Raw genomic sequence first — 21,251 nt, 5'->3', positions numbered from 1 at the left:
AGTACCAAACAACCAGATGGTGATGCTTTGTCTTTTATTTTAGCATTTTTTATACCACAAATTCCATTGAGATTTTCTGAGTGCATATGCAATTCCTCCGAGTGTTCAAATATCTAAAAATGTTGTCAGAACAATTGCTTTTAAATTTACCCACCACTTTGAGAGAGAAAGATGAGAATATGTTTGTTCCCATAAAGATTTACAAGTCTTTAATAGGGTTGTTGTAAGATGGTTTTTCTTTCTATATTACCATATAAGATATCAAGTATAGTAGGACAAAATGTTGCTTCTAAGGAACCTTCTGGCTATACTTCCTTACATATCTTTGTTCTTCTGGTAGCCTACAGCACAGCACTTCACCAAAATCATAATACAGACCATCAATTGTTTTCTGGTCTTCCTTACTCACTGTCCAAAGTTTGTAAGACAAAGTCTCAGCATCTTTGCCTTTAAGGATCACTCTTACTTCTTCTAAAACAAATCAGCTTGTCCTTTTACAATCCCTCCTACTCCTGGACCTCAGAAAGATAGCCTCCCTAATAGAACCTTTCCCTCCCTCCTCTTATTTTTCCTCTAATAGATTCTCTAAGTCTTTTTCTTCTACTTTCTTTTTTACTCCTTCCTCTCTCCTTCAATTTTGTGATTTCTCTTATTCTTTGCCAGTATCACCCTTAAATGAGTCTATTAAGCTTGGGTGTCACAACTCATCCAAAACAGCTACTCCACTATATTGCAGGAACAGCAACTACACATGAACACACTCAAACAAGCAAAAACTAGTTTACAAAATGCAGATTTAGATGAACATTCTGCAAAGGACTTGGAAATCACAGATATTACTGTATGTACTTGTGTATAAGCAGAGTTTTTCAGCACATTTTTAATGCAGTTTTAATAAAAAGAATAGGTGCCTCAGCTCATATTTGGGTTGGCTTATACTTGAATATATATGGTAAATTCAGAAGCATGATATTCACATACTTTCAATGGATGGAAGAAATGTTAAGAAAATAATGAAAAAAAGTAGAAACTCTACAGCAACTAGAAAGCCAGAGGTAAATGACAACAGAGTTACACAATATGGTAACAATACAAAACATGTGGGACAGCATCAAAGAGAATAAACCTATATCTCATTGGGATTCTGGGGCAGAAAAATCAGTAAAAATCTACAGAGAATACAATACTAAAAGTCATGGAAGAAAACTTACTTAGCAGAATAGAAGAGGTGAAAATATGCTCAGATCTCTAGGCAGAAAGCATGAAGGCAAAATGACATATTTTAAACTTAATAAGAAAATAAAAATACCAAACAAAAATCTTATACCAAACAAAACTATCCCATGAAATATGAAGAGGTATGGTTATTTCTAGACAAGGAGAAATAAAAAATACGTGTAAAAACAGGACCAAAATAGAACAATAAGCAGAAATCAACAAATGTAACAACTCAAAACAAAGAAACTAAGCAAACCAACAAAAATAAAAGCAAAAAGCAAAAGGACTACACATATAAATCAGACACCAAATTTAAAAGACTCTTATCCAATAGTGTTTGGTGAACTTCCCTGAAAAGTCATGCTATGTGTGGTACAGACATCAGATGGTGTCCAGCTATCTGAAAGAACAGTGCCTGGGATAAATCAAATAATCATGTAAAAGAAATGTCACCTAAAAGAAGTCCACATGAAAAGAAGCTCACCAGCCTCTGTAGTCCAAGGATTGTTAATAAAATTCATGACCAGAAGAGGGCATCATATTAAGAATCAAAACTGAGCACCAAGTTTGAAGATACAGATGCCAATTCAAGCCCAAACTCCATTTGCAGAGTCACCAAGTGGATTAAGGCTATGCAAAATTCCCTGTGCCTAACCAATGAGGAGAACCATCATTTCACTCAGAGTATACTTGCCAGGCTGGAGAAGATAATTCTCTGAGCCTTATTTGGGTCTTTGATGGATCATCAAAAAAGGGGCCGCAGTCATAAGTCATACTCTGACTGCCAGAAGAACCTCTGGGCCAGTATTTACAGTTCTTAACCCCTCCATAATAAAAACTCACAATTATGGCCCTGATTCTGCTCTAGGAGTGACCTCAAATTTCCTTTTTAAAGCTATATATTACAGCAAACCCTTGGAAACAATTAAGATCTTGAGCTAATAGCCTCCCTCATCTAGCTGACAAGTCTTTGAAATTGTCCTGTTCTTGCCCACTTTAAACTTAAATGTTCTCTTTAAACTTAAAAATAAAAGAGTGGGTGGTGAAGACAAAGAATTGGACAATGCTATCAACAGAATTGCCTTATGCCCTAGGGAGATCACTGATAATGATGTTTTGTTATAAAATGATAATGAGATCATCACATTAAACCAGAGTGATACATAAGCTGTGGACAAGTGAATGGATTCTGGGCTCCCACTTATTCTGATTCCTATGCAAGGAATACTTATTTTTAAGACAAGGACATGATGAATGACTTATCTTATTAAAAGATCACTGAAGATAATGGTTACTACAGTAAAGTGTGGTGAAAAAAGAAGATGGTGCCTGGCTATCGATAAGAACAGCATTTGGAATCTTAAAGGCTTGTAATCAAACAAGTATTCAAACAATTGAGGCATCAAATAAGTCCAAATGGAAGAAGCCCACCAGCCTATATGATGCAAAGATGACAATTAATAAAATTTCAATATAATGGAGGGGGAAAGTATCAAAATGCAAATTGTGTATATCCAATTTTTAGAAGGCTACGAAGGACACTGGAAACCCAAAATCCATCCCCAGAATACCTATTACAGATTAATCCTCTAGAAGATTCTCTCTGACCACAGTGAATGGGCATAGTCAGATTATTGTAAATATTTTTCCCTTGTTTCTTAACATAGATTTTTCCTTTAGTTTATTTTAATATTGCTGGTTGCCCTTCCCCACCCCTTTTTGGTCGTTGGCATGTTTCCCAGCATATAAAATACAGAAAGGTAAGAATACATAGAGACAGTAATTGATCTAATGGCTTGTTGAGGATTTTTTTGTTGAGGGTGGGAGGGTAAGGGCTTTGGGGAGCAAATGAATAGCAGAGAGAAGACAACTGGAACTGATTGAGATAATGTTATGTACACACTTTTAAAATACCACTGAACTGTGGAAGTGTAGGATATGTAAATTTTGTTATAAACCTAAGAGGAAGAGGTCAATAAGATAGGACTTTTAAGCACACTTTAGATCTCGAACTAAACTCACTCCCACGTTAGAACAATAAACCATTCAAAATCAAAAGGACAGTATTTACCTAAGGACAAATTCAGTGCAATTAGAAAGTAATAAAAACAATAAGCACAAGAAGGAAATGGGAGAAGTACACTGAAAAAACTGCAATGTAGAAATTTGGACAAAACATGCATTATTGAATGTAAAATTGGTGGCCTACTCTGTTAATCTTTACATAATTCACAATAAAATTTTTTTTTTAAGTCAGGAGCTGTTTGAGGAATTCAGTGGGAAATGTGTTGTCTGAATTAATATACTCTATAGGGTTCGTATAAGGGAGCACTGATGGTGTAGTGGTTACAAAGTTGGGCTCTGCTTGCAATTTGAAACCATCAGCAGCTTCTCAGGAGAAAAACTGGGCTTTCTACTCCCATACACAGTTAGTTTTGGAAAGTCCTCAAGGGTTTGCTGAGTCAGCATTTAACAGATGGCAATTGTTTTTGTTACTTTATCTATGATCTAACACCCACCATTTCTCTATAAGTTTATCATACCCTAATGGTTTGTCAAATGTCAGCAAGGTTTCCCACAGCAGGTTTCTGCACAGACAACAGACTATCAAGAAGAAATAGGCTGCCTATTTCTGAGTAATTACCCATGGAAAACCTCATATACAGAATTGAAACATTGTCAGATACTGAATAACTCATAATAAGAAGCAGAACATTGTCAGAGGTAGTTCCGAAATATCAGTCCCTACAGTTGGAAGGCAGTCAAAATATAACTGAGAGAATTTGTCTTCTAAAACTAGAATCAACCTTAATGATGAGGAAGGAATAAAGCCTGTGGGAGTAAAGCCTTTGACACTTTCACTTGTTGATGAGACACAACTCAATTGAAAATTAAACAAAAGCAAAAATCTAATCATCAAAATTAGGAAGGTATGAAGTACAAATCTAGGAAAATTCAAAGTTGTACAAAATAAAATGAAATATATAGAAATAGACATTCTAACTAATTTTGACCATTCTGAATAAGAAAATGATATGGTTTGCTATCCTGAAAATGATTCAAAAGGAATGGTGAATGGAGTATATGGATTATATCAAGAATTCATGATTGGAGGAAGGCTTATTAACAAGCTGTGATATGCAGATGACACACCCTTGCCTGCTGAGAAGTAAGGACTTGGAAGTATTTGCTGACATAGATCAAGGATTACATACTTCATTATAGATTACCAGTTGATGTCAAAAAGACCCAAATCCTTACAATTGGACTAATAAGTAACACCATGATAAATGGAGGGAAAAAATTAAGTTTATCAAGGATTTTGTCTTGCTTGAACCACAAGCAACACTCATGGAAGCACAGTTGAGAGATCAAGGATACACTACACTTGCTAAATATGCTCTGAAAGAACTCTTTAAAGAGGAGCATAAATGTTATTTTACAGATTAAGCTGTGTTTTCAATTGCTTCCTACGTATGCGGAAGGTGGACAATGAATAAGGAAGACAGAACACCCAATGCATTTTAAGTAGGAAAATGGCGATGAATATTGAAAGTATCATGGACTGCCAAAAGAACAAATATGCCTTGGCAAAGAACCGCAAAATGAGGCAAGGATAGACTTTGTCTCCCAATACGTTGGATATGTTATCACTAGAGACCAATCCCTGGATAAGGAAATTACACTTGGTAAAGGGAGAAAAACTAAAAAGAGGAAGGCCCTTAACAAGATGGATTAAAACAGTAGCTGCAATAATGGACTCAAACATAAAAACAATTATGAGGACAGTACAGGACTGGGCAGTGTTTCCTTCTGTTGTACACAAGGCTGCTATGAAGCAGAACCAACTCAGTGGCCCATAACATTTTACCTCTTTCTGATCTAATATCCTCTGCCATAGCTACTGGAACCCACAGACAAATTTCAAGATTAAAATATTTACTAAGTATATTAACAGGTTGTAATGCCAATGAGAAAATAGTTAAGATAGTTGTTAACAGGACAGGTTATGAAGCCTCAATCCAAAGACATTCCAGCCCAAGCTTTGTGGGTTATCACCCTCAAGTAAATGCAGAGACACCCTATATTAAGTTTCAGCCCTAATGCACTCAATTCCATGTCCCTGTATTTAGCTTCCCAATTATCCCAGGCCACAGCAAACCTTCAGCTGCAAAGCACTCAGCTATATTTTCTCTGGGGTTGGAAAGTTCACCACTTTGCTCCATGCTCTGGCTCCTGGTTCTGCTTCTGCTTCTCAGATATGAAAGCTGCTACCTGGGTTTAAGACAGCGGTTCTCAACTTGTGGGTCTCAACTCATTTGGAGTCGAATGACCCTTTCACAGAAATCATCCAATTTTCATAACAGTAGCAAAATTACACTTACGAAGTAGCAATGAAAAATAATTTTCTGATTGAGGCTCACCAAAACAAGAACTATATTAAAGGACTATGGCATTAGGAAGGTTGAGAACCATTGATCTAGGAGGTTCTCTGTGCAGGTATCTCAAATCCACTTCTGGTTCTTCCTGATCTTAGGATTCCCAATCCTCTCAAGAGGGCTCTTTTTTTAAACACAACAGCTGGATAGCATTAAAGCAGTGGTTCTCAACCTTCCTAATGGCACAATCCTTTAATACAGTTCCTCAAGTTTTAGTGACCCCCAGCCACAAAATTATTTTCGATGCACTTCCAAACTGTAATTTTGTTACTGTTATAAATTGGGTAACCCACATGTTGAGAACCGCTTCATTAGAGGGAATCCTGTTCACAATTATTCACATGTATATCCTATAGGCTACTAGTATCTTAGTATCGTCTCCTACTAGTTCCATTCAAATGGTCTTTTGTCCATGCAAAAATAACTCAGGGTTGTGTCATACAAGCTTCTATGATATCCTAACTAAATGGAAGAAAGGGAGTAATAGTCTGACCAAACTTAGAACAAATGTGAAATAAGTTAAATATAAATGATTGAGTAAAAACACAAATGAAGGGAACATTTCCCTTACAAAAAATTTCTAAGTATATGCAGCTTTTTCCCATCCAGGAAAAAGTTAATACCATCTTTCTGATTTACATGTGGGAAAACATTAACTTTACAATAGAAAATTTGGCCCCAAAATTAGCTTTATCTACTGCCTTCAAGTGAGGTCTTAAGAAAGGTATTCTTGTAAAATCAACCTAAAAAAGGCCTCAGAGAAAATGAAAAGTTTCAAGTTTGTCAAAAACAAGGGCACCCCAACCAGTATCTTCTGGTTTGATGCTTCCTGTATTACTCAATATTTTGCCCTAAAATCCTACAGGATCTCAATTTGAGGTTTGGCAGGGTTATTGTTTCAACTGAGAAATCCTAAGATTATTCTTCCTTTTTGAAATGGACAACACCTTGTAGTTAAAATTTCAATGAAAGGGTACTCAGCACCAAAAATTAATTTATCATTAGTTTTTCTCCCAGATTTCTCCAAAGGAATGTGGCCTTTTACAAAGATGACTATTCATTAGAGGAACGAAAATAATTAGATTTGGGGTGATTACTGACCACTGTCTCAAAATCAGCATGAATGTTAGTAGAATAAAAAAGTTTCACTAGTAGGAGCAGAGGCATATGGAGGACAAGATAGCAATGGAATCTTCTCTCAGATTCATCTCCTTGTGGGTCCAGTGGATTCCCAAACTTTTCCTGTAGTTATTTCCCCGGAGCTAGAATGAGTAACTAAAATAGACATACTCAGCAACTGGAGTAACTCCCATACGGAATCTTTGAAATATGTAATAAGAGATATTATAGTAGGAAAAGCTAATTGGAAGACATAAGACCTGCTATATCTTGGAAAATGATAAACCCAAACCAATAATGCATTCTTGGTGGGTGGCAGAAACTAGCGCCACCATCAAGGGCTTTCAGTGTGGAGTGATGGGGTTTCCCACCACATCCACATTTAGCTCACCACATCCACATTTACTATGTAAAAAATGATATATCTTGGAGAATCAGTGGAATATCATAAATTTAACTAAACACTGTCTCCATTTACACTTGCTACTCTAGGTAGTTTTACTGTTTGAGCAAATCAATACTTCTGCTGGCATTGATCCACCCAATACCTTTTACTCAATTCTGGTTTAAAAGAATCACCACAAGCAGTGTGCCTGCTAGCGATATTATAACCAACTTCTTAAATATATATAATCAACTCTTGAGCAGTATAGCATAATTCAGTCCTCAGGGATCAAAATTTCCTTTCCCTTCCAGTCAGTCGCCCAGGTTAACACCAGAACTGATGGCATTCTGATTTGATATATTATCGAAGAATTACTGCTGTCTAACACCAATGGGCTGATAAACAAAGTAGGCATGGTGGCAAGGAAGATTATGCATAGGTTTAGCAACAAATTCCACTCACCAAGGTTGGCATGGCTACTGTCTAAAATGGATGTTACAATTTTCCAACAACAGTGATAAACAGAGGTCTACATATGAGATCATTCCTTTGGGAAATCACCTAGCAACCTAGTATCAGGGATGTTGGGGGGCAGTGTGCAGGTTGAACACAAAAGACTACATCTATTTATTATGGGAAAGGCAAAATGTTTTCCCTTATCGGAATATACCATTAATTACTTGTAAGGTAGGTTTGTCTTCCATTTGTCTTCCCTGAAAGTAATACGTCTGCTAAAACAACAATTCATGGATGCAAGAGAATGCCTCTCATCAAAGATCTCATTTCATAGTAGTAATGGGTCTTTGTTTATGTAGTCCACTGGTCTTATCATGTCCCCCATCAATCTGAAGCACCTGGTTTGATCAAAGAATGCAATGGCCTTCTAAAGACAGAATTAGGGCATCAGCTAGGTGGCAATATTGGGTAATGTCCTCCAGGAGGCTGTTTATACTCTAACCCAGTGATCAAAATATGTTCTCTCTAATAAAGAAAACTAACTGGTAAAATTCACACCACTATAACATTTCTGATTCATTTTCTTCAATACTATGCTATTTTTGAGTATAAAGGTCTTAATTCCAAAGAAAGTATATGCTCACTTGGGAGACACAGCTTGGATTATTTGAATTGGAAGTTAAGAATGGCACCTGGGCATTTTGGGCCCTTCATGCTTCTGGATCAACATGCAAGTGTTGTGTGGTTCACCCTGATTATCACAGGGAAATTTGAAAGGCATTATATAAATAACATTATGCTTTGTATCTAAGATATGCCTAGATTGTGTCTCTTAGCACTAGCATGCACTATGATTAAAAGCAATGCTAAACTAAAGTAACCAATTCTGACATGACTTTAGAAATAAAGATCTGGGTCACTTTGTGACACAAAGAAGTGTGATCAGCTGAGTTTGTCACACAAAGAAGTGCAATCAGTTGAGTTACTCTATGATGGCATTGTCAGGGGAAGCCTGCCCCTAACACATCATTATGGGTCCAGTAGGCGAAGTGTACAGCAATAATAAGTAAAGATTATAGTAAAATTATAGAGAACATGAGAGATGTAAGAGAAGTATTGAAATAAGTGGAGTCAGACACAATTCATGGTAGCATGCTCACCTCCTCCCACTTGGTGGTCCACGTGGAAGGAGAGATCTTTAATGCCAGTCCAGGCTTTTTATATTCTCTGGGGACATGCAAGCCCCCTAATTACAGGTGAGGACATATGTCACAAGAAGGGGCTGTGCTATAAGTAATACAGTAATGAGAGGGGGTGGTCTAGGTACATACACGCAATAGGAAGAGGAGGGATTGGGGGTATACATGTGACAAGATGGGCAGATCCTAGATTTGGGATGGCAGCTTAACCTTGGATGCTACAGATCAGTTTGGCCTGCTCCCTGGCTCAACTGATAAGAGACCATTATTGGTGGGGTGTGAACTCCACCTACAGGAACCAAGCTAATGGTCGCAGGCCTCCTGCCCCTGTGGTGTGGCGAGACAGATGTCTGGAGGGACTGCCTTCAGGGAAGATTCCTGTGAGCATCTGACCTCCCCCGACATGGCATAAGGAATATGGAATAGGTCATGGAAGAATATCTTTCTTCTTTTTTCCCCCCCACTGGAGGTTCATACAGCTCTTATCACAACACATACATACATAAAGTGTCGAGCACATTTGCACATTTGATGCCATCATCATTTCAGAGCACTTTCTTTCTACTTGAGCCCTTCAAGTATCAGTTTATTTCCCCCTTCCCTCTCCTACCCTCTCTCTCTCCCTCATGAATCCTTGATAATTTATAAATTATTATTTCCTCCTGGTATCATTACTCTCATTATTGGTCCAGAAGGGTTTATCTGCCCTGGATTCTGTGTTTCCAGCTCTAATCTGTACCAGTGCATAATCTCTGGTATGGCCTGATCTGTAAGGTAGAATTGGGATCATCATAGTGTGGGGCGGGGGAGGGGGAGGTAAGGGGGGAGAAGCATTAAAGAACTACAGGAAAGTTGTATGTTTGTATTTTGTTCATATATAAACTGTAACATGTAAATGGGGCAGAGCTTTCTAGTTGTATTCATTAGCTCTGTAAGTTTTGGTGCACATAAGATTTTCTTAATGATTTTGGAGATTAAATATGATTTAAGCAGGTATGTACAAATGCCAAGTTGAAGGGGTGGATAATGATGGAATTTGTGTCAATTTGGCTAGGTAAAAGTTCTTACAATTTAGTAATTAACATCTATTAATCTACCATGATATTGTTACATAATACAATATAGTCCACTTCACAATGGGACTATTCTGCTGTGAATAGCCAGGTTCCTCTTAAGATTAGAGTGGGATGCAACTAACTTTACACATATCACAGCCCTGATGCAATTTAAAGTTTCCTAGGCCTGTGTCCTACTTCCTAAGCAAAAAACAGATGTGGAAAGCTTGATTGGTTTTTGTTGTATCTCAAAAGCTATCAATGGTCTGTCACCTGTCCTGCCAATCTTGGATTCATACACCCCTGAAGCTTGTGGTATTCCTGCAGATCCCAGGTTCATCAATCCTCAAAACTCTGCTAGTCAGAAAGTCTCCAGCTAAAAATTTAACTACAGACTTGAAACCAGACTGGATATACTCATTTCCACAACAGTTTGAGACATTTCTGATATTAATGCTATATGTTATCTACCTAGAGATGTATGCATGTATCAATGATTTTGCTGCTCTAGAGAGTGCAGCTTAACACAGATCTGAACTTAAAAAAACCAGAAAGGAAAAACAGTTCTTCAACCATTTCAAAAGTAAGAATATGATCAAGAGCTACTAACAGAAGAATTTCAACCTACACTGCAAGGAATTATTAAAAAACAAGGGTTCAGGAAATTAATGCATACTAATTGAAATGTTTCAACAAACTGATACATCAGAAGGTCTCATTGGTCTATGCCAAGAAATTGGAAGATAGCTACCAACTAATGATTGGACAAGATCCATCTTTTATTGTGCCCATTCCAAAGCAAGGTAATACAAAAAAATGCAGAAATCATTGAATTTCACAACCAAACCAATAAGCCAAGAAGTGAAGAGATTAAAGTTCTAAAGGATTTCATTTTCTACAGATCTATAATCAATATTACAAAAGCAACAGTCAGCAAATAAACATTATACTGTATTATGCAAATTTATTCCATAACATAGTTTTAAAGTGTTAAACAAAAAAGTATCACTTTGAGGACCAAGATGCTCCTGACCTAAGCCAGGGTGTCTCCAACTGCTTTGGATGTGAAAGTTGAGACAGTGAGTAAGAAAGAATGAAGAAATTAGGCATTTAAATTATCGTGTTGGTCACAAATATTAAATGAGCCATGTTTGACCAAAAAAATATACAAACATTTGATTTGGGAGAAAGTATATCCAGAATGCTCCTGAGAAGCAAAGAAAGCAAAAATTATTCTGCACTTCGACTTGTCAACAGGTGACAACAATCCTAGTTAAAGAGCACCACAACTGGTAAAAAGGACAATGCTCAAGTGGAAGAGCCCAATAGCTACAACAGAATCAAAGACTGAGAATGGCACATACTGTATTATGAGGGTGCAAGATCTGAAATTTCATAAATTCCTTCCTCACTGAATTTCATGTTCCTACAAACTTTTTCAAGTTTCTTGTATTTTGTGTTTTCACACACAGGGTCACTATGAGTTGGAACTGACTTGAGGGCCTACCTGTATCAATAATGGATAGCTAGAAAACAGCAAAATAAAAAACATTGCATGATTCTCTTTTCACTAGCCCAATTCAACAGTGAGTATTAAAAATAAACCAAAGAGCAAGCCAATTTAATAAAGCTCGTATTTATGTAGGTAATATAAAGGTCATCTCCATCCCCTTACTAAAGGGTTGTGGGGAGATGAGCCAGTCAGGGTGCAGGGTAGCAACAATGAAACATATAACTTTCCTCTAGTTCTTAAATGCTTCCTATGCCCGCCCCCCTGCCCCCCCACTATCATGATCCCAATTCTATCTTAGGTATCTGGCTAGACCAGAGGATGTACATTGGTACATAGCAACCAGAAACACAGGGAATCCAGGACAGATGACACCTGCAGGACCAGTGGTGAGAGTGGCAATGCCTGGAGTGTGGAGGTAATGTGGGGTGGAAAGGGGGAACTGATTACAAGAATCTAAGTATAGCTTCCTTCCTGCGGGATGGACAGCAGAAAAGATGGTGGGGGGAGATGTCAGACAAGTGTAACATGACAAAATAATAATTATTTATGAATTATGAAGGGCTCATAAGGTAGGGGGGAATGGGGACGGAGGGGGAAAATGAGCAGCTGATATTAAGGGCTCAAGTAGAAGGCAAATGTTTGAGAATGATGATGGCAACAATTGTACATATGTGCATGACACAATGGATGTATATATGGATTGTGTTAAGAATTGTATGAGCCCACAATAAAATGATTTAAAAAATATAGAGAACAGTCATCCCTTTTATCAGATAGAGACATTTCAAAGCATCTCTTTTAGCCCTCAGTACAAACCAGCAATATTTAGTGGTCAAATATGTGAAGAGAATATAACTTCAAATAAAGATATTACAATGATCCTATTAATATAGTTTATTAACCTTGACAATACTGACATTTCTTTGTTCTGGTGGCTGTTCTTACTCCAGGATTACTTACAGCATCTCACCAAATCGATGTCAACAGCAGCAATTCACCACCAACCTGAAGACATATCCAAAACTTAAGAGATCCCACACAGTTTTCAGCAACCAAACTATACGCTATACTAATACAATATATTCTATAGTAATACAAATTTTTCTCCCTTTAGAAATTTATTGCTATAGGTTCTGATATGGTACCTTTATTAAATACCCTTAATAATTACATAATGTTTATAGTTATTTTATAAGGGGTGGCACAAATGATCTGTGATCAAAGATTAACAGAGCAAACTTCTCTGCTCACAAAAGATTACAAACTGTTTCAGTAAAGATTAAAGTGAATCTGGCTGTGTAGAACAGTCGATTCTGAAACACATGAAATTGCTAGGTGTTGGAAGTTGACTCCAAATAGCATATTATTCTGTTTAATCAATTCCTATAAAAACAGCAATAAAAATATGAATTAAATATAGTTAAATGGAGTCAACCATAATTGATTCCATAAGGGTTTGGGCAACACTTCAAATACAGTGTCCTACTGTTTAATCCATTCTTGAAAACATACCAAAATTCAAATCTTATTTAAAATCTATACATTTTAGTTTTTTCACTCAAGTACCAGGAAGTATAAAATTCATAATACATACAGTCGTAGCTGTCTCTAAGAGCTCACTGATTGTTGGCTCCCACTATCTATACTTTGTGAAATCCTGGCTTTGTATTGAATAGTGTACCTCGCACAACTTGTTGCTAATAAAATGAAGACTGAACATCAGGTTATTAAAAACTTTCTTTGTACTTGTACTCTTACTTTCTCTGGCTCTTCTCACTTGCTGACTCTGAATAAGCAACACAAATATGAACTAACCTATGCCAAGGAACAAAAACAACCTCTGACAACAATTGTATACCAGTATTATTTATGCAATTATTTGCAAATTGTTTATTTTTTGCTTGTATTTTATATGAGTTGAAAATAAAAATCAAAAATACTGATTCTATTTATAAATGGAGATATTAATGAAGAAATGAAATCTGAATCCAACCCAAAATGATCTTAATTACCTATATACCACCTGAGTGACACCAGAAGCAGGGCTTTCCTCAGTCAACTGGAAACATTATGCAATCCCTCACACTCACTGTCTTCAAGTAGGCTGATTCCTAGCAACCACACTGGGTAGGGTAGAACTGATCTCATGGATTTCCTAGACTGTAATTCTTTAAAGGAGTAGAAAATCTAGTCTTTTTCCAACAGAGTAATCAATGGCTTCAAACTGCTGACTTGAAGTTAGCCATCCAACTTGTAACTACTACACCACCAGACCATCTATACTTGTACACTAAAACATAGGTAAGCCACATCTGGATACCTAATAAACTGAGAGCCACAAAAACGTTGTCAAGGTAACTTGTTTTTGTAGGTAGTTACTTACATAATTAGTGCAATATTTTATATGTAACTACTATTACATACTTCCTGTATTTAGTTTCCTTTTTCATTTTAGCCCCTTCATTCATCACTGAATAAAGTTAACAAGCAAGTACAACAGAAAGAAAAAACAATCAATTGTTTAATCAGCTCCTGCTTTCTACATTAAGACGGGAAGGGTAGCAGGTAGATGAGCCAGTCAGGGTGCAGTGTAGCAATGATGAAACATCCAACTTTCCTCTAGCTCCTAAATGCTTCCCACCATCATCCCCACTCCATCATGATCCCAATTCTACCCTACAAATCCGGATGAACCAGAGGATGTACACTGGTACAGATAGGGACTGGAAACACAGGGAATCCAGGGCGGATGATCCCTTTAGGACCAGGAGTGAGAGTGGCAATACTGGGAGGGTGTAGGTAGGGTGGGTGGAAAGGGGGAACCAATTACAAGGATCTACATATAACCTCCTCCCTGAAGGATGGACAACAGAAAAGTGGGTGAAGGGAGACATCAGACAGTGTAAGATACAACAAAATAATAATTTATAAATTATCAAGGGTTTATGAGGGAGTGGGGAGCGAGCAAGGAAGGGGGAAACTGAGCAGCTGATGTCAGGGGCTTAAGTGGAGAGCAAATGTTTTGAGAATGAGGGCAATGAATGTACAAATATGCTTTGCACAACTGGTGTATGTATGGATTGTGATCTAAGAGTTGTATAAGCCCCTAATAAAATGATTTAAAGAAATGAAAAAAAACTGTTATTGTAATCAAAGTTTCCAAATTTTATTTTCAACCCATTCCATAAAAAGGAAGTAAAAAACTCAACTAGGAAATAATTGTACAGTTTACACTAATTCAATTAGATCAAAGCTCTCAAAACTTAAATGCTCTCAGACACAGCATTTAAATCCACACAATAAAAACCTATTTTACCCATGAATGGATGCCTATAATTTATATTAAAAAGCAATATCAACACATACACATGAAGTAGGATTGTGCATAATTTAAATATATCAGTGTTGAATAGAAGCTAATATTTCTAACTGGAAGAAATTAATTCATCTTATTTTATTTTCATATGATTAGCTGAGGAAAAAATAGATTTAATTACCCAAAAAGATGTAAGAAACAAGCACCTTTTATATTGTATTTATTATAGAAGGCTTTGATCTTACTTTATCTCTAACTGTAACATAATTCTGCAATCTAAAGAATCTTTAGGAGACTAAAAGCTTTTGTAAATTTTCTCAAAAGTGAAAAAAAAAGTGATAATTATTGCACAACATGGTGAAAAAACTTAATGTCAATAAATTATATACTAAAATGGCTAATCTGAACTTTTTATTATATATATTTTACCAAGACAATTTTTTATATCCAAAATAATTTTTCAAAGAAAAAGTGAGATTTCTGAAGCTATCATTAACAGCAATTGTGTAATTTATCAGAAAAATGAGACTTTTTCAAACATCACTCAAAACATTGAGGCTCTTTCAGTTTACATGTGAACCAGTGAAGATAAAAAATAAAGTGGCAAAGACTGGAAATCTTTAAAAAAACAAGAATAAAGTTGCATACTTGGGAAAACCTAAAATATATATATGAAGAATCAGGAAAATCCAATAAATAGAGATGATCAACCAACTAATTACCCACTTGCTATCAAGTAAGATAGATAAGACAAAATCAGTTAGCTGATGTTATTTAAATCAGTTAACTTAAATTATGTCTCTATGATAACAATTTTGCGTATTTGTTGAACAGAACATTATCACATTCAATACCTATATTCACATAGTAATACTCTATTTACATCAGACATGATTCCCATAATCCTGGTGTAATTGGAGCTAATGATTTCTATTAATGAAAAATGATCAACTAAAAATATAATTTTATTTTTCTATGTAAATGGTTAGTAAATGCATGCTCTGATGTATAAGTAGCTTAGTAATTCTCGCTTAATGTTTATAAAAAAATTTGCAAAGGCCCTTTTCAAATCAAATAAAAAAGAACTTGATGGAAAACAGGAAGGCATCAGTATTTTTTAAACTCACCAAGATATTATTACAATATAGTATCATAGATGAGAAAAAAAACTTGCATAAAAGATAACACTTTCTCAAACATCAATACCAGATTCTTATGTAAGAGTCATTAAGCACAATTTATTATCCAATACTACTAAGAGGAAATTTGGTAAATGATCCTAGCAATCTGCGCCCAAAGGGAATTGCACAGAGAAATAGTTTGCACATGATATGAAAGCAAGGCAACAGCAACTTACAAGTTCAACATCGATAGATACAGATAATAAAACTAAAAGAATTTTTTTTAAAAAACCTTTATGCTCAATTATTGAAATGAAGAAAAACATATCAAGAAATATAAGGAAAAAATGAAAATGCTTTACAGGTTAACAAAAATGTATTTTTCTTTTATTACTAAAATTAACTATTTCTGCCAAACAGATCAGAAGTGAGGATGAGAACATCTTACATGGAGAATGAAGTTGTTTAAATAAATGATATTAAGGCACTTAAATGTCCATGTAAAAAACTCCTCACGCAGCAAAACAATGTAATCACTATTTAACCTTTGACAGGTTATGTAGGCATAATTCTTTGATTTAAACACAAAAGAGAAATCAAGGAGAAAAATCAGTAAAATAGCTTTCATCATTAATTAAAAAGCTTTTTTAATTGAAAAAGGTATCATTAAGCAAATAAAAATACAAGTCACAATCTGGGGGTAGTATCAGTAAGTCATATACTGGATTAAAAATATTATAATGATACAGCAAAAAATTAATGTTAAAAAATGGAGAGATCCTGAATAAACATTTCTCCCAAGAAGATACACCAACAGTCAGTAAAACATCAGAACATAAACAATATCAGTCATTATAAAATATACTTATAAAACATAAGGATTAACTCTCAAGTTTAAATAAAGTGAAAGACCAGGATGTGAAGTAAATGGAACTTTCATTAACTGCTGATAAGAAGGTAAAAAAAAGTATACTTTAAAAACTCTTATCTTTTTTCCTATCATCTTTATGTAGTTAAATATAAATTGAACATACACTCCAATTTTAAGCCTAGATTTTCAACTTAATAAAAATACTGTCACATATAAAAGGTTACATAATCCTTTAGTTTTATATTTTCTATAATTGGAAAGCATGCATATAACTCATGAAAATGTACACAAAATGCAATAAAATACCATTTGCCATAAAAGAACTATACCAGTCATTATTTAAAGGAAATAAAATATCATACTAAGTAAAAGAAGCATTTTACAAAAAAGAATCTAAAATATATTATTTTTTATGTAAGACAGCCAAAACAAAACACGTAGGGAGAGAAAAGAAATACTATAGTTATCGAGGGCTGGATTTGACCCAAAGAGTACCATATATACTCAAGTATAAGCTGAGCTTTTCCAGCACATTTTGGGCACTGTTTTTGTGGTAAAATTAGGTGCCTCAGCAAATATTTGGATCAGCTTATACTCGAGTATATATGGTAACTAACTACAAATGGACATGAGGGATTCCTAAAGTGATGAAAAAAATATTCTACAATTAGGTTTGGGATGTTAATGGTTTTTCACCCCTTAAGTTTAGGTATTTTGGTGAAATTGTGGACTAGGCATTGGACTGTAAAGTGTTGTTTCAAACAACTCAATTGGACAAAGATGAGACTGTCTACTTTTGCAAAAATTTAGTCTTGCATACCATATAATTTCTTTCTCATAGGGTTGTTTGCTTAATATGAACAGGATCAGATTTATTAGCAAGGAGCTTGGTCTGGTAAAGTAAAACTAGAAAACATATGCCTTAATAAAGCTGTAAAAATTTATCTTCCCCAATAAACTTTTATTTCTATATTACTAACCCTGAAGACTTAAATGCTGTAATCCTTTTCTTGCACACAAGCATTCCAGCTTTACCAAAAGCCCTATTTAATTATCTTAAGCTTAGTTCCCACACAAAAGAAAATGTGAAAAAAATTTTAAGTAACAAATCAAGAACTGAAGAGCTTAAAATTCATGAGACAAAAAACTCTCACAAACAAAAAAAACCCAAATCAGACATCAATTTACATTTTGTATAACAAGCCCCTCAGAGAAATATGAAGAGCTATCAGTGAAAAGTATCTAATCTTACAGAGATACTAAAAATTCTAGTTACCTCAAATGTAATGTTCTTACTGTATTTAGTTGCTACAGAAATTTTCACCAAGCTAGAAGAACTATCAGCTACTAAGATAAACCAAGTAAAGGAAGTGAAGATACAAAAAGCTAACAGATTACATGTTAGGTAAAACTTTCACGGGAGAAGTTCAGGAAGAGAAGATAAGCACATTCTAAAAATCATATTTTCAATCAGTTAAAAATAAAGAAAGCATTCTAAATATATCTTTGAAAGTACTAACTGCAAAACCTTCAGACTTTGGTTCTTCTCCAATTAATGGTATAATAAAGTTTAAAATTAAATAAGTGTTTTCCAACTGTCAAAAAGTTGCTAACACCTTTGTGGATAGTCTTTACACACTCCTTTATCAGTGGTAGTCAAAATGGTAATCTAAGAATCCACTGAAAAAATCTAAGCAAGTTATTGCTGTTTATTGTTAAAAAGCAAAGATAAAATGTAAGATAATCATTTTAGTGTTTATTTAATTTTTGCTTAGAGATAAAAGAGTACCACGATATAGTCAATTGAAGATTTGTAATAAAAGCAATGTCAACTGTTTTTCTGAATCAAAGATGTATAAATATTATGTAATTTTAAGAGAAAAATCAAATTTCCCAGTAAGATAAATGTACAAAATACAACACCCTGGAGATTACATTATGAATATCTCATTAATATTTACAAGCATTTAATATCAAACTCAATTTGAAGTAAATACTAAGCGATATATTAGAACTGCACACTGGCTGTAATGAAAGACCCAATAAACAATAACGATGTAAATGTTTCCCTTTAAAATTGACTGTCGTTGTCAGATATAATTTTCACTTAAATTATAATCTGATAAAAATTATAAAGAATCCGATCCATAACTTGAAAGTAATATTCAGGGAAAAACTTGCCTATCAAAACTAATGCCTCATATGCAAGTCACAAGCTCAGGAAACTATAAGGTCAGTAGAAGCAAAAAAGGATGGGGAACACAAGCTAGTTTAGAATCGATTTTCCACCAAAGTATCTTTCAAAGATTGACAAAATTGCGATTCTGTCTTTATCAGCCAAAAGAGGCAGTGGGTTTTCTCAGAATCGGGGGAATAGGCAGACTTGCAGCCCACAAATAAATTTCCGGTTAACTTGGGAGTAGCGTTGGCCTACCTACATACACTCTAAATCCATCTCCTTCAATAATGGCGTTTGGTGTCAAGCGAAAAAAGCTGCCAACGTGGAAGCCTCAGGCCACTGTTAATGACCCAGCCCTTGGAGTGCAGACGAGTGCTGCACTTTGTAGCCGGTAACTCTTATCCCTCCTTCAGACTTATCCGGAGGAAGGGGAGACGTCAGCCATTTTCCCTATGGATTCGCTCCCAGAGTCCGGCGTCCACCCAAAAAGGCTTCCCAAGGCCAGTCCGACTCCAAGAAAAGGAACTAGGGCTGACACGCGTAAAGGAAAGGATGCTACCATACACATATATCTTGTTATACACTAGCTTTATACACTAAGCATCTTTTTATACAATTGTTTTATATCTAGCTGTTGGCACCAGATAGCCGCCGAAAACTACTTACCGCACAACCACAACCTTCTCTCCAGAATCAGGACACAGGGAGGCGGCGACCAAGAGCTGTAAATTGGCAACAGGCGGTGACGGCCACACTTCAGTATCTAAGACCGGAATTCTTTCTATGTGGAGTTATCCATCCATCTCTCTTCACAGTAAGTAACGCTCTAAAGTAGTCACTCCTCAGACTAAGGTTGTCGCGGAAATTAGGACTCACGTTCTTCCGGCGTCACCTCCTCCGGCTACACGGGGGCAACGAGTTCTGTTCCGGGTCAAATCGATTAGTCGTTCCTTGATTCCAGAACTAGCGGAGGTTGAACAGTAGCGGCCTTCCTGGGGGAGTGGCTTAACTATTGAACACGGAACTAGATAAATATAGGGCTTCGGGCGGGGCTTAGCGTCGGTAAGCCTATTGCGTGAAATTGTGGATCGGGTTCAAGTACCTTCTGAAGCTAATGAAATCACCGCTTCCTTCTATCATACTTTTCCCGCAACAACTCAAAGACTCCTATTACCCAAGAGCCTATATGTCCCCCCACGTATTTCAAATTCCGCCCACTTCCTCCGCCTTTCCCTTTTCTCCCATTCTCCGTCCCATGCTGACCCAATCCTTACTGAACATGTTAAACCGAGAAACTAAAGAAAGTTTAGTGTGCAATACCTCTACCTTACATGATAGGGATAGGAACGAAGAAGACAACCTCTTGGCTATCAGAACCAACTCAAGGTTCTCTACTCCCAGAGTTAGTCACGTAAACAGCTAGTTCTAACCCGACGAGTCTCAATGAGTAACAAGTGTAGTGAAAATGAGACTTCAACTTGCAGTGCCCAGAAGTGCTAGAAAACGGGCACAAATAGTTTGGAATTGTGCTGAATATGGAATTTATACCAGGAAAAGACTGGCTGCTCAGGAAAGTATATAAAGGACGGGTTAATCACACGAGTTTGCTCTGATAGTTTGTGGGTGGGTGGATATTTTTGCTTCTTTATTATATTGTGAGTCGCAGATCCACCAGGCAAGTGGAAAAATAAAAACATTTCTCAACTTCAAGTTTTTCCAGTATGGGAGTAATGAGGAAAAGAAGTAAATTATGAGCCACTCACTAAAAACTGCTCTTCCTTATTTGTACATCACCCTTTCTGACTTCACTTTATCCCAAACTTCTGACCTGATGTAACAGGTTTCCCAGGCTCCCAGCATGGGAGACGGTGGTTGTCTCCTGCAAGACACAGTAATAATGTGATTATTTTACACAATTATTTTTCCAAGATGTACCACTTTGCAACATATTGCCAGTGAATTTTCTTATATATGAGTAACTGGAGTTGTGCTGGCCCAAATATGTACGGAAAATATGCTTCAAAAAAAACTCCAGAGTCTGGTAATGTAAGTGATATTTATGAGATAACACACATTTTGAAAGAATTATTTAAAGACCTAGCAAATAGTTTCCCCCAGTGATTATGTTTGTCTGGATCATGTAGTTGTAAATTTGCCAATTATGCATATCCAAAATATCAATTATACTAAAATTATACCCTTTTAAATCATTTTATTGGAGACTCTTACAACTTTTCACATACATTGATTGTGTCAAGGACATTTGTACATATATTTTCAACTTCAGTGTTAAAACATTTTCTTTCGACTTGAGCTATTGGTATCAGATTCTCAATTTTTTTCCCTTTCTCTCCTTCCCTCCCTCATGAACCCTTGATAC

The 21,251-nt window shown here is 35.9% G+C and overlaps 1 protein-coding gene across 2 annotated transcripts in view; it reads right to left on the bottom strand.

The window, feature by feature from the left end:
* LOC142435576 (ubiquitin carboxyl-terminal hydrolase 9X-like) overlaps positions 1-19,724 on the bottom strand; it is a 188,143-nt gene extending 168,419 nt beyond the window's left edge. For both annotated transcript variants that reach the window (XM_075539809.1, XM_075539810.1), the window contains exon 1: positions 19,538-19,724. The gene's annotated coding sequence lies outside the window, so the exon portion shown is untranslated. The remainder of the gene's footprint in view (positions 1-19,537) is intronic.
* Positions 19,725-21,251: the final 1,527 nt, after the last annotated feature.

Source organism: Tenrec ecaudatus, chromosome Y (genome assembly GCF_050624435.1).
Source record: "Tenrec ecaudatus isolate mTenEca1 chromosome Y, mTenEca1.hap1, whole genome shotgun sequence".
NCBI classification, from domain to species: domain Eukaryota; kingdom Metazoa; phylum Chordata; class Mammalia; order Afrosoricida; family Tenrecidae; genus Tenrec; species Tenrec ecaudatus.
This window is presented reverse-complemented; position numbering and strand designations above follow the sequence as displayed.